The sequence below is a fragment of the Mycteria americana genome, chromosome 4 (assembly GCF_035582795.1).
Source record: "Mycteria americana isolate JAX WOST 10 ecotype Jacksonville Zoo and Gardens chromosome 4, USCA_MyAme_1.0, whole genome shotgun sequence".
Classification (NCBI taxonomy): domain Eukaryota; kingdom Metazoa; phylum Chordata; class Aves; order Ciconiiformes; family Ciconiidae; genus Mycteria; species Mycteria americana.
Window position 1 is genome coordinate 39,551,454 of NC_134368.1, and position 25,296 is coordinate 39,576,749.

The window sequence follows — 25,296 nt, forward strand, 5'->3', positions numbered from 1 at the left end:
TGATCCACTTAGGTTCTAAAATGTGGATGAAATACTGAGTATTCTAGCCTAAGGTCTACCTATTGGATTTATTTCAGAGTCCTGTTTCCTGACACTCTTCATCCTCTGTGGGCTGATCCTGTGGGACTGAACTATTAAGCCAATGATAGGGTGAATGTTCAGTCCAATCAATAAGGAGGCACTGACTGGGTTTTGTACACATGTAAGTGTCCTGGTTTTGGCTGGGATAGACTTAATTTTCTTCCTAGTAGCTGGTATAGGGCTGTGTTTGGATTTAGTATGAGAATAATGTTGGTAACACACTGATGTTTTAGTTGTTGCTGAGCAGTATTTACACTAAGTCAAGGACTTTTCAGCTTCTCATTCTTTACCAACTGAGAAGGCTGGAGGTGGACAAGAAGCTGAGAGGGAACACGGCCAAGACAGCTGACCCAAACTGGCCAAAGGGCTATTCCATACCATATGCTGTCACGCTCAGTATAGAAACTGGGGGAAAGCTGGCTGGGGGGCCGCTGCTCGGGGACTGGCTGGGCGTTGGTTGGCAGGTGGTAAGCAATTGCATTGTGCATAACTTGTTTTGTATATTCTTTTATTATTATTATTATTATTATTGTTGTTGTTATTATTGTTATAATTATAATTATTATATTACTATTATTATTTTCCTTTCCTTTTCTGTGCTATTAAACTGCCTTTATCTCAACCCACGAATCTTACTTTTTTTGTTTCCCCCGATTCTCTCTCCCATTCCACTGGAGGGGGAGTGAGCAAATGGCTGTGTAGTGTTTAGCTGCCTGCCGGGTTAAACCTCAACAGTAAGTTACACTGCTTAAAAATAACATGTAATTGAAAAAAAATAGATCCTTACTTAAAAGCAACACATATATTATCTCTATTCCTGAAAAAGGTATAAAATATCCATATCTATCTATATTTCCTTGTCTGACTTAGCAATTTTCCCACAAATAAAAAATATTTGGCATTTCTTTGAAGGATTATTAATACTTATGACTTGGAAAGGACTACCTGCATGTTTCACAATGAAAATTAGGATAGGGTTTTATGTCAAAATATTATTTTATCAGGACTCCATGTAAATTAAATATAGCTTTATTACCACCACTAACAAATGACAAAAGCGTTAATTATATACAAGCTTACAGAGCAAAATTAAGCTTGCATTTAACTATGTTCCAGTGAATAAGTAACAGAAAATATAAAACTGCCTTTTCTTTTAATTATTGTTAAAACACACATTTTCTTGCTTTTCTCTTAGCCATGATCACACTAAGATCTTACATAGTAGTAGTAACACTGGTAAGGAGCTTTATTTCAAACAAGCCCTACAAGTCACTTATGATTTGTTTAGCTAAGCACTCCAAAACCACTCTAATAGAACAGCACATAAGCCACAATTCTCTGACAGTCAGTGAACTCTGAATAAACTTCCTTAAATCATTATCCTCTAAACACAGTGCAAGAACATTATCAGCTAATACTAAGAACAAAGAATGTTTACAATGTTTACAATGTTACAAAGAATACAAATTGAATAACTGTAAAATAAAAATACCTTAATCACTTATGCATGAAGATAATTTGATCTTTCTCATATTATTGTCATCCACACCTCTTCACACTTTTACAGATATAGCGTTTATTAACATAAATATGTAAAACTTGCTTGGAATAAAAATTCAAATATTTTATTCACCATTTCATTTAATCACACTGATCCTATCAATTCTTTTCTATAAACATACGTACATATACACATACACTTTTTGCTTTTACATTAATCTATATTCCTTCAGTAGTTCTAATGTTTATTAAACTTTTCAGAGATTATGAAACCCATGATTGTGCTTTTATGCCATCACTTCAACTGTGCTGTGGATCATAAAAATCTTTTTATTTAAGTCTTTACTCATTATTTTGTTCCAAGTGTGAGCTATTTTGACTTAACTAATGCAATCTTATGAGATTAAAAATTAAATCAAGTTCCATTTCAGTAGAAAAAATACTTTATACTTCATGACAATCTAACTGAAAAGATGCAGTACACTAGTATTTTGACCAAGTCTTTTTCTTGCAAGGAAATAAAACTATCAAATAAGAAAAACAGAATCATTGTTTAAAAGAAGTCTTAAAGAAATCTAGGTTAATAAAACAGCTATATCTCTTGTTTTTATGATATATGCCATATGGGTGTATAAGCTTTACAGTGATGTGTCTAAGTATAGGGCACATTATCTAAGACATAGGAGTAAAGTTCAGGTACTCAAAAACAGCTGAAGGGATTTGGGGGGGGGATTGACTAATAACAAATTCACATATGGAATGCTCACTTTAGTGTTTTTGTGATTCCTATCGTTAGCAACAAAAGCTAGCAGTGTTTCTGTAACATATACTAATACTAATGCAGTACTGAACTGTATACTTTAATGTAGGCTCATGTTTAAGTGTTTTAGTGAAATCAAAGGCAAAGGAAAATCAAAAGCACTTTTTCAGAAGGAAGAAATTAAAACTAAAAACTAACTAAAACTCTACTGTAAAACCATTTTACGATGATGATCACAGAAATGTATTAATTTCCCATGAACTGGCATCACTTCTCCCACCCCTGTGTGGATTCTTTGGTATTCCAGGGTGTCTGAAATGACATTAGATGCCTAAATTCAAGGAGTTGAAGACACCGGATTTCTTTGTTTCATTGGCATCAGTAAAAAAGGAACTACGACTGAGTGACTGTTCACTCAACTCCTGCTCAGATTTTGGCTAATATAGCTCATGCTAAGGCCTGCTGTTTGCTGGGAGCAGCACCATTAGGTCAAAGCAAGAGCACCATGTAGGCAGGACAGGTGGCCAGAAAGAGCTAAAAGGCCATTATGCAGCCATTATCACCTGCAGGTTGCTGTCTCCTGCAGACATCATCTTTGCATATTGATTGTCTGGCAGTTGCCTCAGAATCTGCTAACTTATAGAAATGGTATAGACCAAACTTCCAAGCCTGAAGGTATAAAACATCAGCTTACCCAAAATAGCTTTTGAAGCAGCTCCAACAGCAGCTGGACTGCTGTGGCTTTCCAGCTTCCCGGTGTGATACAGGCAACGCCTGCATCGTGATGGAGGAGGAAGGATGAGCACTCTCACCATCGGCTAGGTAACTAATTTTTGCTCACAGGTGCATGAATTAAGAGTTAGGGGTTATAAATTATAAAACCTTATGAATTGAGTGGTGAGTAAGTGAATTCATGTGAGAGACTAGTCTAGGCAAAGGGAATTGAGCCCTTGTTTACTCATTTGTTTGTTATATTTCTTAATGAGCTCATAAAATAAAGCTTAATTCACAGAACATATTGTCCTGTAAATTTGAGACATCCAAACGGACCGTGACACTATGGCTGCAGAATTGTGCCTTCCAAGTGGGATAAGTTAACAGCACGCATCTCACCAGTGGACAGTAGTATATACAGCTGTAGCTATAAAGCACTGAAGCATGAGTAAGCACAACTTACTGAAAGGGTGCATTAAAGGAACTAAGCATCTGTACGCAGGGTCAGGTTCAGCAATGGTATAAATTAAGGGCAGGGGTCCCACAAAAGCACAGGGAAACTGTGCCATGCATGTCCCACTGGGGTTACACAGCCAGCTCATCTGCCTTCTTCTAGTTAGTTAGTTGATGCCTGTCTATACCCATGATGCAGCTTGTGAGAATCAGGATGGCATGTGAAACCCACAGCAACAGAAAGATACCACAAATTTTCTATAAATAGCCCACAGGGGCTTATCCACTGCAGAGAACAACATGTTAGCTGCCAGGACAACATGACAAGATGGCTATAAGATGTCAACAACTATATCCACTATGGACACTCCACAACCAGGAGTACCTATTTAGCCTCTGGCTGAAATGAATTCTAGTCTTTCTCCAAGTCCAAAAGCCACCTTCTGTGAACAGGAATTTCTCTGACATGTATAAAACCTTCCTGTTGCAGGAAAGTTAAATTGCTATTTCAGTGTACCACTGGAGCAGAGGTATATGAATTCAGCTTACAGACATAAGTTTGTAAATTGGTAAGGTGTTTCCCCTGCTGAGGAAACTTTAGAATAATGATAGAGAGTGCAGATTTTGCTAGACAACATTCAAATAAACTCTCATCTTCACAGAGTTGAGAAAATAACCTCTCATTTATGTGACAGTGATAGCAGTACTGCTAAACATAATGATATTTGTGCTAAGATTAGACCCTTAGAGCCATAATGATATAAAAATTAGCTTTTCTTTAAAAATACTTGCCAGCATGGTTTAAGTGTACCTCTTTTTCTCAATAGCAGAAGGCAAACTAAAATTTACATAAACTAAAGATAGATACTCTGTCTCACACACACAGACACGCAAATACATATATATATAGTGTACACACATAGGTATATATTACACTAAGTTTCAAGATTAAAATAAATTTAGGGTGGACTCATGATTTCTGAATGTGTCACACTGGTAATGCTGTATTTTTCTTAGTGTTATTTACAGCTCATTTCTATGATTTATTCAGGACATACAGTTATTTTAGGTACCATCTTTCTTTCAAAAGAGCTTACTAATAGTGACTTTGCCAAGAGTGTCTGTAATCTCCTTTCATCATGGTATTCTTTATTGCTCATTATAGCCTTTCAATATTTAAGAAACTACAGAAGATAAGCCTTGCTATAGGAAATCTGCCTATAACATGAAGGCCACAGAGGTATCTTTAGAGGAACAGTGACTACTGATATAATGTCTTTCTTTGAGCACAGAACAGCAGAGCTATAATAATCTTTGAAGAAAGAGATAAATTCAAATCAAAACAATGTTAGAAAAACAAAACTGAGGAGGCAGGGAAAAGATGAGAATACAAAATAGTAATTATGCCATCAGATACAAGTTTTAGACCTTAATAATAAATATGATCATTAGATAATAGAAAGAAAAAAATTTTTTTGAAAGAACCCTAAACTGAAACTTGTTTTAAATAACTTAGGGAAAGAACATTACTTGACAGCTGTTTAGACAATTATGGTAAAATAGTTCACAACATTTGGACAATTATATTGACACTGTACCGAAGTGGGAGATAGGTATAGATTGCTTTACAAGTGTGTTATCTTGACAACAGAGTGTATTTCTTGTGAGGAAAAATGCTGCCCTGATAAATTTCCTTCACTGTATTCTAATAAAATATTTCCTGTAATCAATCAAATGTTATGCTATGGGATCAGTGCAGGTTAGTGAATCTTCTGTGGCAGTTATTATCTGCTTTTCTTCCTTGAATGGGAAGAGAAATTTTCTGAATCGGTGGGATAAATATAACAACTTAAAAACAAGTAAAACTCCCATAATTCCCAGATTACATATGACTGATGTAAATAGTGAAGATAGCAAGGGGAAGGAAGTGCAAAAAAGCTCTTCAAATTGGCACATATATAATTCAAAAGGCAGCTTGCTTACAAAATATGATCAAAATTAGTTCATCCTGGATATTTCAATGCCGCTGTGCAATGTTCAGTAAGGATATGAATGCAAAGTAATGCCATATTGGTTTTGTTTCTACATATTGTTTCCTTACCCAGTGACAGAAATAGTTCCAGACAGAGAAAGCCTTTAATCTATAATCCTCTCACATGCGGCAAATTATGATTCATCCAAACAAAACAATTCAGGATGTAGTTCATCCCTGCTTCTGGACTTTCACACAGAACAGATTTTTTAATGGTTTTGTTCAGATAAAACAGAAAATCCTATATTTGCCAAAACTTTTCAACCTTAGAATCTGATCAGAACAAACACAGTTTTAACACAAGAATTTTGAGGCTTGCATAAAAATCTGAGTGCATTTGAAGGAAGGGTTTTTTCAGACAAAGTTTTAAGGAGGCACAGTAATTTATCTTTGGAATAAACCAAAAAGCTAAAGGAATGCAATGTCATTTTTTCATTTACTTAGGAGAAGTAATTGCTATAAAGTAAGCCACCTTAATGGAAGGAGAATACAGTGCAGCTTGTTGCAAAGGCTCAAATGGAAAGAAACATATTGCTTCTGAACAATCAAAGTGATAATAGAATGAAAATAGGAGAGAATTTTTGGAATAAAAATTGAACTATGTATCTCAAAGAAAAAAAATGCACTGGACTTAAAGTCCTGTGAACATCAATCCATGACATTAAAAGCTGCATAATATCTTCTATTTAATTAAACAGTAAAAAACAGTAACATTTATCTTAACTATAACTTTATAGCTATCTAGTTCTGGTGTTCTAAAGCTTTTCTAAACAGGCATAGTATTATTTCGTGTCATCATGATCTTGGTTTTGGCATATGCTCCAAGGTTTAGGATAACTATAATTGCCATAGGTGTCTGATTTACATTTACCTAATCAGATATTAATTATCGTGGCACTTTAATTTATAATAACAAATCTCTCAATCTGTATTAAAGAACAAACAAAAATCAGATCAGATGAATCAAGAATATAAATGAGAAATGCTGGCACAATAATCCAGGCAGGCAAACGTTCACTACATTCACACTGAATACGTTAATGAATATCAGTTTAGCATCCTGGCTCTCTGATTTCCTAAATGTCAAGTAAATAGCACAATAGCGCATTTGAAATTCTTGCTCCATTTCCCATATAACTTGACAACATGTCTTTGGTCAAGTAAGGTCAACTAATTTTGGAACTAAACTTAGAATTTTTTCTATTTTTAAGTATCCATTCTGGTCAATTTTTCTTCAAGTTATAATCATTGTGTCAACAGAGTTAAACTGTGCGGGTTAGCATTCTCGTTTTCAAATATGGAACTGTCAACTTCTGCAATGCAAAATAAATTGCACAAAGCTCTGTCATTCCTGTATGGTGTAAGTTATTCAACCCATTTGACACGACAAAAATTCAATAATATTGCTGGTCAAAACTATTCTACTCAATATTTTTTAGTGATAACCAAAAAAAGTGAATGTTACAAGACTAACATCTTTTATGACAAATGTAAAATTTATACTTTGACAAACTATAGAAGTAAAAAAAAAATCATTAAGAAATGTTTTTATTAACGTATTTGTAAATGCCTAGTGAATTATTACTATGACAAGGTTTTGCATCCTTTGCAAAAGTATCCAGGCAAAACCAGTTATTCACTGAGATTCTTATTTCAAAAGAATATTTTTTTTTCCCTACCGGATTTAGAGAAAATAGGTTGATATCTTCACCGGACAAGGAGAAAAAGGGGAAAGGGGAGAGATAAATTTACATATTAATGTTACACATTCCAGAATTCTATATGGGTAATTTCCAAGTTAGAATGGGAATGCAAACACTAAAAAAAAAAAATGGTACAGCCCAAAGCAGTAATGCAAAAGAAATAAAAAGTCATATGGAAAGTAATAAGATCAGTTTCAAAGAGAAAGTGTAGTTTCAATAATAAGGTAAATTTTCAAATTCTATTAAGTAATGTCTACATTTTTTCACAGTGGCTTCAGATAAACAAAGCAATAGCAATTTTAATAAACTTATAACAATGAATATGTGTGTGTGAATTTTTTACATTAAAATTATTTTTTCCTGCCTCCAAACTTTTTTTTTTTTAATCTCCAATATGCTATGATACCTTTTTTTTTCTTTGAGTAATATCAAATTTGCCTTAGATATATAACAGTTTCTCCAGAGTGGGAAAAAGGTTGGTCTCTGAGCCAAAGAACATACTAAGGAGAGACAGACAAGCAGCAGAGCAGTTCCTCTGCCAGGAAAAAGTAACAATGGTTTGGATAGAAGTCTGTTGGAATATTCACATTCATTGTAAAGGAGTAAATATTAGAAAGAAGTTGTCAGTGCTAAAATTAAAAATTCTGTTCTTTTAACAGGGTAATCACAACTTTCTTAATTATGACTAGAGATAAAATGTCATGCAAAATACTTGGGGTATGTATCTCTAGGTATATGTTTAAAGAGAATGAAAATGCATAGCAATAAACTTGATGGCCTGATGTACATTTTCTTTTCTTAAATTTCTGTAATTAATTAGCCAAAGCAATTGTTGCCATTAAGCTAAGAATGAAATTGGCCCTGAAACATTCTTGACTGCTGGAGAGGACCTGGAGTTATGAAGCTGGGATCAGTTGCCTGGCTACAACAGTCTCTTTCTCTCCTGTAAGATAGCTAGTTTTCTACTGTAGGTATTTTGTCTATGATCTGCCACATCTGACAAGTTGCTCTTGGCTAACTACTACTACTACTACTACTACTAAAAACAAAACAAAACATAAAACCCAGTAACAAACTAAGCAATTTATTTATATGCCAAAATTATTACAGAAATCATTGTGTTCTTAGACCTTTCCAGGGCAAAATTCACTACTCTATAGGGAAAAAAATCATGAAATAAAACCTGCTAAATCTGACTTTTGGTGCACATCTGTGGTCACTGTGTTTCTAAACCCCAGCTTGAAGGAAGCGTGTATTAAGAAGAAAATTAAAGGCTCAAAATTCCTGTAAAAAGCTTGAGATCAAGATGGAATTTTATAGCTTTATATTGAAAAGGAATAGAATTGCTCACATGTTTTTCCAGGAAACTCACTGGAGAGAAGTGTCCTAGACTCAGAATCATAGAATGGTTCGGGTTGGAAGGGGCCTTTAAGGATCATCTAGTCCAACCCCCTGCCATGGGCAGGGACATCATTCACTAGATCAGGTTGCTCAAAGCTCTTTCCACCCTGACCTTGAACACTTCCGACGATGGGGCATCCACAACTTCTCCGGGCAATCTGAGAAGTGGTGGATGAAGAGAGACAACCAGATTTCCATTAAATTACAGAAGTAACTCATCTTCATTCAGCAGATGGCATCCTCTTAAAAAATGGTGAAAATGGACTCTGAGCAAGTTACTTCGATATTAGCCTCACTTTTAAGAGGCAACAGTGTACAAACAAAACATAGGAAAATAACCTGATGTTTTCCTACAGAGGAGAGGATATATACCTAGACTAATCCAATATCAAAAGTCTAGGTACTTTAAACTATAAAACAATTGGAATTTTGAGGACAAGTCTGTAATTCAAGAAAGCCCAGAAGCTCTTACAAAAGTTGCTGACATGTCTGTTAAATGTGTAACAACTTTAACTGAACCTTGAAAAAGCTTCACATAAAATTGATGCTAAGTGACACATCAAGGATGTTCTTCTGCTTCTGCTTTGATAAATAAGATTGCAGAAAACCATCAAAAAATAGCTTGAAGCTGGTAGCTGATAACTAGACAGGACTGTATAACAGGTGAAAACAAAAATTTTAAATATAAACAATATTTTAAGACTTCCATTTAAAGCTAAAAAGTAAAAACCAGATTGAATTACTGAATATTGCGTTGAAATATGGGGAGGCCTGGCAGATTGCTTATATCACACTCCCACAAAACCACCAAGGCAAGAGTCATGTGGTCACCATGGTGGAAGCAACCACCAGATGGCAGGAAACATATCCTGTGCCCCATGCCACCGCCCAGAACACTATCCTGGGCCTTGAAAAGCAAGTCCTATGGTGACATGGCACCCCAGAAAGAACTGAGTCAGACAACAGGACTCACTTCTGAAACAACCTCATAGACACCTGGGCCAAAGAGCACGGCATTGAGTGGGCATATCACATCCCCTGTCATGCACCAGCCTCTGGGAAAATCGAATGATACAATGGACTGTTAAAGACTACACTGAGAGCAATGGGTGCTGGGACATTCAAACATTGGGACACACATTTAGCAAAGGCCGCTTGGTTAGCCAACACTAGGAGATCTGCCAATCGAGCTGGCCCTGCCCAATCAAAACTTTTATGTACTGTAGAGAGGGATAGTACCTGTAGTGCACATAAAAAGTATGCTGGAGAAGACAGTCTGGGTTACTCCTGCCTCGGGCAAAGGAAAACCCCATCCATGGGATTGCTTTTGCTCAAGGACCTGGGTGCACTTGGTGGGTAATGCGAAAGGATGGGGAACTCCACTGTGTACCTCAAGGGGATTTGATTTTGGGTGAAAATAGCCAATGAACTGAATGGTATGATGTTTATTGCATATAATATTGTATGTATGTCATCACTTTTATGGTTGCTATACACCATATCAATGGTATTACTGTAAGATTCACCCAGATTAATGAAGAATGAACTTTGATGAAACCAAGCAAAGTGCAGCAGTGATGGAACCAGAGCTGGTTTCAGCATGCAACAATCCAACACCACACACCATCTCTCCTGCCCTGAAGGACTGTTATGACAGATGGAGCCCAAAGTCATGGACTAAACTAATTCAACGGGCATTGTATAGGAATGGCCCATAGACTAAGGGAATTATATTTGTGTGTATATATTGAAAGACAGGGAAAGTGGTGGTGATTCATTGGAATGTATTGGAAAGGGTAGGACCTGGGCATGGCGTAGATGGTATAGAGTAAGGGGTGGATACCTGTGGTACCTGTCATGGTTTAGCTGCAGTTGGCAACCAAGCACCACACAGCTGTTTGCTCACCCTCCCCGCCGGTGGGACGGGGGAGAGAACTGGAAGAGCAAAAGTAAGAAATCTCATGGGTTGAGATAAGAACAGTTTAAGAATTAGAAAAAAAATAACATTAATAATGATAATGATAATGATAATGATAATAATAATAATAATAATAATAATAATAATAATAATAATTTGTCATGAAAAGGAAAACAACAAGAGAGCAAGAGAGGAACAAAACCCAAGAAAAAAAACATGGGATACAACTGCTTAGCACCCACCGACCAACGCCCAGCCAGTCCCCGAGCAGCGATCGCTGCTCCCCGGCCAACTCCCCCCAGTTTCTATACTGAGCATGACGGTATATGGTATGAAATAGCCCTTTGGCCAGTTTGGGTCAGCTGTCCTGGCTGTGCCCTCTTTCTTGTGCACCTGGCAGAGCATGGGAAGCTGAAAAGTCCTTGAGTGGTGTAAGCACTACTTAGCAACAACTAAAACATCAGTGTGTTATCAACATTATTCTCATACTAAATCCACATAAAAGCACAGCACTATACCAGCTACTAGGAGGAAAATTAACTCTATGCCAGCCGAAACCAGGACAGAGGCCAATAACAAGTAGCATATTGCAGGTGTTATTGTAGGACATATTGCAATTTTTCCCATAGTCTGGCTTCATGTCCCTCTGCGGACATCTCTGATGGAGAAACAAGACCTGTTACTTTTTTTTAAATGGATTAAATTTCACCTGATAGTTTATATATATCTGCACGAATGTTCAAGCCACAAGGAAAATCAACTCTATCATTTAATTGCCCTGAAAGCAAGAATTCCTATTCCTCCCTCTTGTCCTTGCTTTCAACACTTCATAATGAAGAATCTAACAGCAGGTAGTTTTCTGTATTATATGAATGAAATCCCTCAAAATGCATCAATATTTTGGAGTGATTTAAAACAAACTACAAACAGGAACAACATAGAACTTGTTATTTTTTAAAAAAATATTTCTTTGCTATATGCATTACAGGAATAATGTAATGCATATATATAATGAGGAAATACAGGTAAATACTGTAGAAAATTATATACAAAGGAGAAGAGCTAAACATGCAGTGATAAAGATGTACTTGAGTAGAACTATGCATTAGGTCTATTTCGCACATCTGATCAATCTTCTTCCTTCTGACTGCACCTCTCTGGCACGTTCTGTAGCTTTGATTGCTCCCAATGACCTTTGCAGTTTTGAATCGCTCAGGTTGCGAACATACTGAAATGAATTTGTTTTCCTTGTGTTTCTAAAGCTACTATGCTTATATGCTAATTACAGATAAAATGCTTGACCCATAAAGAAATCAGCAGGAAACCTGAAATGAAGGCATTATCCAACATTTCATGCTCTTTAGTGATGCCATTTTAAATATTTTAGACAGCCTATAAATAATTAAAACCTCACCACAGCAAATTATGTCCTATTATGCAAATAAATAGCCTCCTCCCTGGTTTCATTAAAGATTCTAAATGACAAGCTGAGCAGTTTAAACATGGCAAGGTACTGCAGTGAGGCGAGAAATCTTCCAATATTTTTTTTTAATTGTTAGTGCCAAGTTTCATGTGGATTTTTACTCTAACACTTTAATTTGCATGAACAAATAAACCTTTAATAAACCTTTTGTAAGTGGTGAAAATGCATCATTTAATTAAATTTGATTTGTTGTGAAACTATTGTGCCTCATGAATATTTAAGTTATGCAAACTCTATAGCAGAAAAAATACAAGCCTATTCTTTTTTTTCATAAAGCTATATTTATGTACTATTGTTTCTGTAAAATCTTTATTTGTTCACATACACTGTGTATATAAACAATGTCAAGTTTTTACATTAAAAATTGTTAAACATCTGATCTTGTTTTCACAGTAGAATTCAGATTTTATTTCAACAGAAACAGAATTCAGCTGCATTCCTATATGCCTATAGCATGTAGACTTACATCATATATAATACTTTTATATGGGATTACATTTTTGCAGCAGTAGTTTTCCAAGACTTGATTTTTCAAATCTACTAAGTTATTAAGACCCTTGAAGTTATATATTTTTGTATACAGAACCATGTATTGACCAAAGTACAAAACTATTTACTTAAGTAAACTAAATACGTTAAAATAATCAGAAATCTGGGATCAGAAAGGAATGAAAGATTATTCCTTTATATGCTTTTCCTCCAAATTTGCAATTCTATTATTATCTACATAAAGTATTGTAGGAAAGATAAACTGCAAACATACCAAAATGTACGCTGTATTTCAAAATTAAAATGAAAAACCTTGTACCTTTAATCAACTCGAAACCTTTTAAAAATCTTCTCTATCAATATGTTAACATGAATTAACTACATATCACCAGAAAACTGAAAAATGAATGTGTGCGTGTTTTTTAAACTTCAAGGACAACTGACTACTACTTACTTGCCAGTCAGCAGAACTTCCAATGCAAATAAAATGAGAATTTTAGAATGATTTTTCAGCATAACTCTAAAATTCATTGAATTCAGCTTTTTCTGAGTAAAGACCACAAAAGTGTACCTCCAGATTTTCAAATAAGGTTAAAAATATGCATTAACACATAATTTCCCTTCATGAAATAAACCTATGTTAAAATATTTCTGTAGTAGTGCTTATTTATATATACAATAACAAACCCTTCCAAAGGTTCTCAAAACAGTGGGTTTTGGATAACACCAAAATGAACATAAGTTAAGAAAACCGTGTTTAGAAAAGACTCATTGCATTCACAGACCCTCTACAGCATCTAAATATGACAGCTTATTTACTTCTGTCCATATTTCTACCTGGTCTCTTTGCTACATCCTGACTTTGGCTAGACACTCCCTCCTTTATTAATACATTTGCAATATAAAACTGTTTTTTATTGTTGTTCATCGCTTTCCAGATGCTCTCACTCTATCTTACACATCACTTGCAACCTAGAATGCTGTTTTTGTTACCACCTTCTAAGAACATCAGTCGCTTAAGGGAAAAAAGACTTCCCTCTACCCTCTTCTAAAAAGACATTCGTTACAGTCACAAACATTGTATTACTTGAGTTCATGTCAGGCTTTGCATTACACTAAATGATGCAACTAGATAATTTGTTCTCTGTTTTTCTAATAGAAATACTGGGAGTAATTCAGGAACATAAATTTCTTTGTTGCTTTCTCTGGGTATATTCAGGTATGTGTATTGAGCCAAATTACTGAGAAGCAAGTGTATTTTAGAAGTCTGAATACCTAAACTTGTTTAATCAACTGTGTTTTATGTGGATCCCTGTTCTCATAAACAACCAAAATCAACCCCAAAGTAATATCAAGCAGGAGAAATGAACTATGTGGTGTTTGGGCAAAAAATATAAGGAGTACAATGCCAATAGATTCTGGAATAAAAAGAGCAGAAGATTAGATTAAGCTGAATGATGTACATAATCTTCAATTTGGAAACAAGCTTGCTTTTCTGAAGAATATTAGCAATGAGCTTGCTGGAAAAGAAAATTCTGATGTCAAAAATAGGAGAAGTTGTCTGCTTGCAGGTTGGGTTTTTGGGTTTTTTTTTTCAGAGATGAGACTTCTTTATGAAAAAAATGTTCTGGTGAGAAAAAACTAAGAGCTTATTTACCTACTGACAAGTGGATAACGTGTGCTTAACAAATGGTGAGTAACTCACCAACGAGGGTGGATGCTAAACAATGCATTCTTAAGGGACCAAACACAAAGAAATACAAAATTACTTATGATCGACAGTCAAACACTAGAAAAAAAATGCTAGACTAGCCAGAGCTTACTGAATCCTGAGGTGCAAACAGAAGTTTCCAGCAGCAGTATTCATCTTGTACAAAAAAAAAAAAATGAAGTCATGGAACTAAAAAATTATTTTGAAAGAGAGCGGGGAAAAGAAGAATGACATATGTGACGTAAAAGTATTAAATAGAGAATATCGCATATCTGCATATAGAAAAAGCACAGAGAGATGGAGAAAGTGCGTAAAAGATATTTGTGCCATGCAAAGCAGTGGTAATACTGATAATTTAGCATTAGTTAAACATTGGAAAAGATCTGTTTGAAGTGCAATATGGAAACCACTTTATACAATTATGTTACACAGGTAAATAGGAAATTATATAAATTATGGTGCAATTAACTATGCAATTGGAGACAATCTTCAAGGAGAAAAATTTAGAAGAGCAGTATTTTGGCTATAATATAGAAAGACACTTACCGTATTTGCACCAAAAAATTACGATAAGGAGGACATCCTTCCCATGAAGGGGAGAAATACAGCATTAAAAATAAGTATTAAATGTTAATATTTATATTTCTGTAAAGCAAACATGCTACCAAATATAAAAGTCAAAATAAACCTTTTATGTAATTAATCTCTGCATCCATACAACAACATCTCAAAGAAGACTGGTTAGGAAAGATTTTCTGGAGTGTTTGAAGGCAGAGACTTAGGACACTATCAAATCAGCTTTATCTACAAGTGCCATTGCAGTATATTATGCATTATAACATTATTATTGTTCTCCAAAGCAGGGTAAAGTGCATTTAAAAAAACTGCTAGGAAAAAACATTTTGTTTACTATATCCTAAAAGCCGTTCAAAGCAAGACAATATATGCCAGATTTTGAACATTTGTTTGGAATTTGTGAGTCACTTCTCTTAAGGGTGCTAGTATAGTTTTAGCATAATTAGAGGACTTTGGCAAAGAGTTGGTGCAATTTTATATATTTTTACTTTGCATTACAGCCTATGCACAGTTCCTATGTATGTCAGATGTTTCAGACCTGCACACAAGCTACATCAATGGTCTACACATGTGCTGCAATTCTGGTATGTCTAGGACCCATTTAACTTTCTGTGCTATGCAATGATAACCTCAATGAGGTTCATTCAGCTAGAAGTTTAAATCTCTTACACCTAAGTCTGGCCTGGTGATGGGCAAAGTATAGGACCTTACAGTGTTCCAGCAAATTCTCCCAACTTGCCAAGCCAGGATCATCTTAACATCTGCTACACAGGGTAGAACCTTGTGTTGACCTTGTCTGTATTTATGAACTTTTTGGGAAACCTCAGGTAACTAATCAGTTGCAATGTCCCTGTGTCGTGGTTTAACTCCAGGTGGCAACTAAGCATCACACAGCTGCTAGCTCACTCCCTCTCCGGTGGGATGGGGGAGAGAATCGGAAGGGTAAGAGTGAGAAAACTCATGAGTTGAGATAAAAGTAATTTAAGGTAGGTAAAGCAGGTAGGTAAAGCATAGGTAAAGCAAAAGCCGTGCATGCAAGCAAACCAAAATAAGGAATTCATTCACTACTCCCCATGGGCAGGCAGGTGTTCAGCCATCTCCAGGAAAGCAGGGCTCCATCACGTGTAACGGTTACTTGGGAAGACAAACGCCATCACTCCAAACGTCCCCCCCTTCCTTCTTCTTCCCCCAGCTTTATATACTGAGCATGATGTCATATGGTATGGAATAGCCCTTTGGTCAGTTGGGCTCAGCTGTCCCAGCTGTGTCCCCTCCTAACTCCTTGTGCCCCCCCAGCCTACTCGCTGGCGGGGTGGGGTGAGAAGCAGCAAAGGCCTTGACTCTCTGTAAGCACTGCTCAGCAGTAATGAAAACATCCCTCTGTTATCAACACTGTTTTCAGCACACATCCAAAACATAGCCCCATACTAGCTTCTAGGAAGAAAATTAACTCTATCCCAGCCAAAACCAGCACAATAATTTACTTTGTAATTTACATAGAATTCTAGTTGTATATGTTTGTAATTATACTAAGAAATTTGGTAAAGAAAGTAAGGCTAAAATCGCTTAGTGTGCAACAGATAATCATCTTGTAATACGGAAGAGTTTTTAAATTGGGAAAATAAGAAAACTCAGTTGTGATTTTGATAGACTTTCAGTGCTATTTCCTTTTAGCTTTTCTGTGCTTAGTGCTGAAGTTCATCGTAGACATTGCATCTCAGAGACTGGTAATTCAATGCAAAGTTTGCATTTTACTCTCCCAGTTGAATTGACCTTCACTAACTGCTTGTATTGCACTTGCATGGTTCGTATCATAGTGTCAGCAGAATCCTTTGACTGAAACACAGACCTTAATTCAATTGAGGTCATCTATGATCTTAGATACTCATTTTCCTTTATTTACTGCATATTATCAAGGTAAAATCAATATTAATTGCAAAGAAAACAATCAGAATTCAACTATATAAAAAATTCTCAAAAATTATTTTAGTCTCAACATCTGGTGAGGTTTTTCCATCACAGACACAACTTCAAAATTTTTTTTCTTAAATATCAGTAATGTTTCACACTCAAGTTTTTACATACTTCATAGAGCAAATTCTATGAAGAACTTGATTTGATTGTTTAGGGCTTAATCCAAATTGCATTGTGGTAACACAGTTTGTTGATAGGAGAGTTGGTTGAGGAATTTGTAACTAAATTCAAAAACTAATGCCTTTGAATATTTTTCTACATGAAAAATGTATTTTCAGAATAGAAAAATGTAAATACATGTATCACCTGATAACTTTAAAATTTTAGTAATATTTGCAGTCTAAACCAGTTCAACATCCTTAGCCAATGAGATCAAGTATCAACTTACACTTCGGAGAAATGCAATGTACATATTTAGGTAGCTAAATGAAAACAAAGAAAAAAACCAACCCAAAACCCAGGCTAAATTAATTTTACACGTATGTCACTATGAAGTAAATCTTTGTACATAGGCTTTAGGTATCTGGGGAGGCTGAGATGGTTGATGTATCACATTTCCAAGTTTTGGTGTACAATATAATTGTTTAAGGAAAAAAGTTATCTACTAATGTGCAGTTAAGTTGCTTAGCAGAGGACAAAATTTCACATTGAAATGTGAAAATTTGATAGATGTGTTATGATATAGCATAAAAATCAGATATTAAATGTCCTATTTCTTACTGTATATTTCTCTATAGTGATAATAATAAAAATAAAATTTGCATTAGCTGGAAATACAAAATAGGTAACAAGTTCAAGATGTATAATAAAATTGCATGCATGTTTTGCTTCCTTTTCTAAGTTTTTAGGGAAAAATATTTGGCCACAGGGTTTGCATTTAGTTAGTACACTCTGTGCTGTTGAACTGAAATGACCTTTTGAAAGCACAGGCAATTCAATATCCCTAACATACTTTCTTTAATGAAGAATGTGCCTATATCTTTTGGTTAGTTACTTAAGCTACAGAGGACATGATGTAGCTCTTTTTATCATATATGTTTCTTGTATTTTTTGCATCAACAAAGGTGAAAGCTCCAGACTGACCTTTCCAGCTGTGGATCTTCAGGGTTCTCCTTCTATTTTGTGCATTTAGTTTTCATTCCAGATGCTAATTCAATGGTTTCCTTTTGTAATTTTCATAGAAACATATCTTGTGGCTGAAAGCCTGTATTTAATTAGCTTTAGAACTACTGTTCTCATGGGCATAGTTGAATATATAATATAAATAACTATTTCTTCTTGATAAAGTAACTTTTACTATTATTATGCTGTATTAAAACACTGCTCAAAATTATACTCGTATTGGTTTTTTTGGCTGTTAAGCATATATGATGATTTAACTACAAATCTGTTCCACAAAATCTTATTTTTATTCCTCCTATGGGAAAAAAAATTAGTATGTGTTCAGTTCTAAATGATAAGCAATCTCTTCTTTTCTAGAAGTTGACCATTGCACTATGATTATTCATGGTTTATTCTAAGTATTTACAGGATATGATATTGCTTTATCTTGGATTCAAAGGGGATGGAATGGAATAGAATAATTCATATGTAAATGCAGAGAATGTGTAAAGTCTAGTGTGACTATTGGAGCATGGGTATATGATTTTACAACCTTGAAAATTAAATTCCCTGTCTCTGTCAGTGCTCAAACTCTAGGAAGCCACAAATCTACTCTCTTACATGATCTTTCTTTACATGGTTCCCATTGGTTCTTTTTTATTTTGTTTGTTTTCTGTTTTCTTTTACCCATGTATTGTCTGCTCCTAAATTTTAGGGAGAAAACTAATAGTACTTAAAGAATGCTGTGTTTTTTCATCATTGTTTATTACTGTTAATTCCTTTTTTCAACTTGCAGAGTAAAAAACATAGAATATTGTACAATCAACACTGAAGTACCTCTTCTCTTTTAAGTACTGCAATGCATCTGATTCCTTAGGTGTTCCTCTTCAGTTCCTCAGGAGATGAATGAAAATAGAACTTTGGAGTTGTCTCCTTGGATTGGAGTAATTTTGGATACAAAATCCCAGTAATAAAAGGAATTTGAAATTTACTATTTCCTTTGCAGTTCATCTTCTCTTTTGCCAGTTGTGTGTTAGCTTGGTCTTTTATTTTCAAAGATTTGTGGTAAAACTGAAATTACATTAACCTTTTCATATTTTATCCCTTGATATCCATTCTGAAGTATCAAAGTATTTTCCTATACTAAAAGAATTCCAGGCAAAAAAAGTAAAGTAAAAGAAAACTTTTCACTAAGCTGCAGTTAAGGCTGTTGGTATTTATCAATAGGTTAGGGGAAATGATACTAAAGAGAAAATCCTCCTTTACCTTTGCAGCTAAACAGCTCATCACGAACAGCAAAACTACTGCCATTTTTCTGTGGAAAAAATGAATTGATTTTGTGCAAAACCTCTTTTTGGAGTAGGTCTCAAAGTACAGAGGATTTTGATGCCAGAAAGCACAGGACACACATAGGAAAAGCATGCTTTCAGGACAACTGTTCAGTATATGCACTATGTTATGCTTTTGTTCTTGTATCTTATTGATAGTATGTAGCACTTTAATTTAAAAGCACATTTTCATTAAATTTTCTTTTATTTTAAAAGTAAGCCAGAATCTGCATTGAAAACAGACTTTTAAAACTATTAGGTGCGCTGCAGTCTTAAAATTTAATTTATGAGAAATACAAATAGCAAATAGCTTCATATTCAGCATTGCAGAACACGTGCTTTGCTTGTATAACCTGAATGCAGAGACATAAGACTTCTGTATTAAAAATTATGCTACAGAGCTACACAAAATTTGCTGACTTGAAAGCTTGCATGGAAGGAAGAACAGTAATTAAATCTGTTACCCTCCAGAGAAAGTTAAGAGGTAAGATGTGCGTAATCCTTCTATTGTATATGGAATGGCGAAACATGGGCTTAAAGGAGATTAGAGAGTGAATGATGGGTAAATGGAATAACTAAAAGCAACAAGTACTATACTATAAGTGATAGTTTCTGTGCAAAAATTGAAATACATTTGCATTTTGAAGTTGAGCTTGAAATTCTTTTACCCACCCATTGTTTTTTTAAGCATTCAGATATACGAATCTTTAAAAATTAAATGTTTATACTGCTTCTATGTAGAAAGTCATCTTTCCAATTTTTACCATATTTATATACCTGTTACTTCATCGTAATATTAATACTATTATGAATTCATGTCTTTTTTGACCATGAGATTTTGAATCACAGTAAACGGAGGGTGGTTCTTCTATTGATAACCATGTTTGTTATGCTCTTTTAAAACCAACTCGTCACTGCTGAAGGGAAAACCTTTTGGTTTTGTTTATAAACCCAAATAGCTTATATAGCTTTATAGCTTAATCTTTAAACTATCCACCTTTTTATCTGAGCACAAATAAGGAAGGTAGTACTAGATTTGACAATGAGAAGTTCATATAGTGAAGAATAGACAGCTAATTTTTTTCAGAAAATGTCAAAGTTAATGTATTATACTCCTTACAAATACCTTATTCAGGTAAACTGTACATACTGACTTTTTAAAATGTTAAGAAACTTTTAAAATATATTTAAGCCTGTTCTACATGATTGTTACGGAAGTACAGTTAAAATGATTGAATAATTATTTTATGAAGGTCCTTTTATTCATTTCTGTAAAAATTGCTACACGTTAGTTCTGCATGCCAGAGGTTCAATGTAATCTTTGTTCTAAGAGACCAGATTTGTCATTACAGGGTGTGCTGGTTTTGGCTAGGATAGAGTTAATTTTCTTCATAGTAGCTAGTATGGGGCTATGTTTTGGATTTGTGCTGAAAACAGTGTTGATAATGCAGAGATGTTTTAGTTGTTGCTAAGTAGTGCTTATACTAAATCAAGGACTTTTCAGCTTCCCATGCTCTGCCAGGTGCACAAGAAGTTGGGAGGGGACCCAGCTGAGCCCAGCTGATCAAAGGGCTATTCCATACCACATGTCATCATGCTCAGTATATAAAGCTGGGGGAAGAAGAAGGAAGGGGGGGGGATGTTTGGAGTGATGGCGTTTGTCTTCCCAAGTAACCATTACACGTGATGGAGTCCTGCTTTCCTGGAGATGGCTGAACAGCTGCCTGCCCATGGGAAGGAGTGAATGAATTCTGGCACCACAAAGGACTGTCATGTTTTGACCCCAGCCAGCAACTAAGCACCACGCAGCCACTCGTTCACTCCCCCCCCCGGTGGGATGCGGGAGAGAATCGGAAGAGTAAAAGTGAGAAAACCTGTGGGTTGAGATAAGAACAGTTTAATGATTGAAATAAAATAACCAGAATAAATTGTAATGAAAAGGAAAACAACAAAAAGAGAGAGAGAAACAAAACCCAGGCAAAACAAGTGATGCAACTGCTCACCACGCCCCGACCGACACCCAGCCAGTCCCCGAGCAGCGATGGCTGCCCCCCGGCCAACTCCCCCCAGTTTCTATACTGAGCGTGACGGTTTATGGTATGGAATAGCCCTTTGGCCAGTTTGGGTCAACTGTCCTGGCTGTGCCCGCTCCCAGCTTCTTGTGCACCTGGCAGAGCATGGGAAGCTGAAAAAGTCCTTGACTTAATATAATCACTGCTTAGAAACAACTAAAACATCAGTGTGTTATCAACATTATTCTCATACTAAAACCAAAACACAGCACTATACCAGCTACTAGGAGGAAAATTAGCTCTATCCCAGCCAGAAGCAGGACGATTATGAACTTATATAATAGTGGAATTTTCTGTTTCAGTACACTTTTTTCTTATTCAATTTCGGTATCAAATAAATATGTAATTTTATACTCTTACTTACATTCAAAGCATGAAGTCCAGTCCTGAAGTATTACAGGATGAATTAAAAAAAAAAAAATCCCCATATTTAGTACGCATACAGATTCTCAAAAACTGACTTAAGATTTGCATCAATGTATGAAGTACATATGTGCACAAAACAATTTATACAGATCAGTAACAATGGTAGCTAGATAAAATCCTCTATTCTGGATACAGCTCTTTGCCTGACACCACCCAGGGCTATGACATTTTGTGGGTTTGTGCTGTGGATCTTCACTGTTGCTTCCATAGCTTGTTTTTCTTTCCTAGCTGTACAACCTTTCTAAACTCTTTAAGCACTACAGATGAACTGAATGGCCAGACTACATTGGTATGCATCCAACAGAAGGGAAAAACATCTACTACTGTGACCATATTTTGTTTTTGTAACGTGCATACAGCTTTCAGATTGTGCTGGGATGAAATGCAGTATGAACTAAAAACATACATGGAACAATATTCTTTGCTGTGCAAGACCATTTTCCTCAATTCTTTATCTTGTCTGCCAATTCTGATATTTCTATTAAGCTGATAATTCCTTTAAATAACAATGTAAAGGAACAAAAATGTTTCAAGTTTCCCTCAGAACTTTCTCCTAAGGGGTTGCTATGGCAGAAAAGAAAAATCCTGGTATGTCCAATTCCAAAGGACTACAAAGACTTTCAGGTTCCTGGAGCACCAAGTTATAATCCTTTGCATATATGAACTGGTAAGAATTATTACTGAATGTAATTTCAAAAGCACATGATTCTCCATATATAGTAATATGGTATACCTAAATACTTCACCAAGTACAAAATATCCGCTACTGCATAATGTCTTCAAAATTTTCAGAACTGTACTTATGAAACTTGTATTCTCAGTACATTAGAATTTTTCCTATAATGAATGTATTTAAAATTTGGTGAATGAAGAAAGTTTAGACCGTGCTGGCTTGAAATGTGGCATAATTTTAAAGATGGAACCGGAAATGTTGATTTCAAACAACATCATTGCACAACCAGAAGTTCAGATGTTTGGTGTTCTTTTTCAATGTGATCCTTCCACACTCATTCAATTTCTTTCAAAATAACAGAATCTTGCTGAGATCATTTGGGTATCATGGAGCAAAACCACAATTTCAATAAATGTTCCATGAAATAATTCTAATTTTTTAACAAAAATTTTATAAAGAAACTGTTTACAGGAAAAGACTTCTGCATTGGTTTTTCTCTAACATATTAGGTAACCTAATGACACTTGAGTGACTGCTGCCTTGTTCAAGGCCCAGTTGTGTTGAAGCAAATGGAATCTCATAATACACTGAAAAAGTTTATAGTACTTGTTATACTTTACTGATGCTACAGTTAATGCTCTTGGAAATAAATTGCCTCATAGATTGATGAAAGTGACAGACTTTAGCACACCACTGTTTGCACCCAACTGAGGCCATTATCATTCATTACAGGGTGTGGGTTTTTTTCTTTTCTTAGCTAAGTAGCAATAATTTTCTCTAAACAATTAAGGCTTCTGTGTATTTTTTTACTCTTTAAATTACTTTCAGCATTAAAGGTGTCACAGGATCATTTATCCTCTCCTGAGCAGTACTTACTTCAGTGACAGTTATGGCAGAAGCCACAAGTATGCCTTTTCCTGATCCGCTTCAATCTGAATCTTCCTAGAAGGGAGTGAATAACTATTATACTGTCTATATACACAGTGCAGCATTAGGCACCAATGCTCAAAAGACCTCTGAACTACTTAGTCTAGGAAAAGGTTTAAGAGCCCCAGCAAAGTACTTGCAGCCTTGCAGTCTAGTAAATTTGGTGTTGCCATTGTTTGTCACAGACTTGTGGTTTAGTCTCTATTCCTTTGCTCAATAATTTCTAACATTTATTTTGCTTTAGGAATTCAACAGTTAAACAAGGAACAAATCCCCAAAAATTTCTATGTGCGAAACAATTTCTAAAACTTTCATGTTATAGAAATACTAGCCTAGGTATTTTTCTTTTCAAGTGAAACAGGACATACAATTTTGAACAATCACTCTACAAACTCAAAATTACAAACAAAAATCTAACATAGCACTAATCAGTCACTTTGTGCATATGGCACAAAACTCTTATGTATGCACTTCTCTATGGCAGTGGAGCTGGAGCTCTCAACTGGGTAAAATTTTAGAAAGATAATTTTCCTAGATAAGCAGGGCACCATTCTCTTCTCTTCCACTGTAATTTTGTGCTTCGCATAACAGTAACTTTCGTGTAACACCTTCCATCCAGGGAAGTAAATACATCTAAATGTACAAGGCATAAAACTGACTGTATCTACATGAATTTCATATATAATTTTATTTTATAAATATAAATATTAATATGCATGCATAAAAATGTTTGTGTTCTTTCTGGATACTAACACAGAATTGTAAAAGTATTTGTGGTATATTATGTTATCACAGAAGAGTCAACACTTAAATTATATATTGTGAACTTGAAAATACTTGTACCTAATTTGTACAAATCCTTGCTTCTTGAATTTATTGGTAACTACATTCAAGGGAGGAAGCCAAAGGAAGCATAATAAAGGCTATAGGTTTAAGGAGTGATACAATATTATTTCCTATTTTTTCTGTTTATCTTTGCAGTTCACATTATTTTAGCTAGCTGAGCTGCAAACCCTCTTTCCAAAGGTCATACAAAGGATGTGCTGATGCTGCATAAGGAAAGAGGCCAACTCTCAGTGACCGAAAGCAAGAATAAGATGAAATGATAACAAAGTGGCAACATCACACCAAAGCAGCAACATCACACCAAAGCTCACTAATAATAGTAGAGAAAGACAATATCCCCAGTTTAAATATCCCAGTTAGCATGAATAAGCATTTCATGTTCCTGTGACATATCCTAGTGCATATATATATGCTAAAAAAAGCTGCTTCATCATCAAATCATTCCAAAGGAGGTCATCGCTTTCACAACCTGGATTGAAATAGCATCCTTAAAATTATAACTAATATGATAATTATTACTATGACAAATAATATTTTGCATGAGTAGTTTTTCTGTTTGCTATATTTTCTGTATTTTTTTCTAATATATATTCAGAGTGTACTGTCTAAAGTGTGTTCTTCCAGTTCTAGACTGTTTCCCACAATGTCTTTTTCATAATAAATAGTTTAGTCCCTTGTTCCTTAAAACATGAAAACTATATGTATATTTTGGAATGTATTCTAAAAAAGTGCTATAAGCAGAGGTATCTTTGAGGAGAGAACAGAGATTACCAGCTATACAGCAAATTGTAGTGTTCATCTTCACACTATCACAATTGCAAAGAGTGAACAAATAATGATAACAAGACATGATTTAATAAAAAAGCTGAAAAATTAGAAATTCTGAAAAGTTAGAAGTCTGGTTTCTTTGTGAACAGTAAAGACATTTGTGATGCCTGACACTACTCAGTAATATTTATAAAAGGCACAGAATGACAATAAAAGAAGAGGTTCTAGCACTAAAATATAGAACATTACACATACAAACATAACTGATTTTCAGACATACAGCAAGTTTACATATTAGTATGGTCACAACTACATCTTCAGTCTGAATTCTTGTGTTCTGTACAGCTTTGGACCTCTGGG

At 35.1% G+C, this 25,296-nt stretch overlaps 1 long non-coding RNA gene across 1 annotated transcript in view; it reads left to right on the plus strand.

Annotated features, from left to right (window-relative positions):
* The first annotated feature begins 300 nt into the window (after positions 1-300).
* Positions 301-25,296, plus strand: part of LOC142408653 (uncharacterized) — a 178,592-nt gene continuing 153,596 nt past the window's right edge. The window contains exons 1-2 of the long non-coding RNA XR_012775364.1: positions 301-327; positions 20,698-20,746. This is a non-coding gene — a long non-coding RNA (uncharacterized LOC142408653). The remainder of the gene's footprint in view (positions 328-20,697; positions 20,747-25,296) is intronic.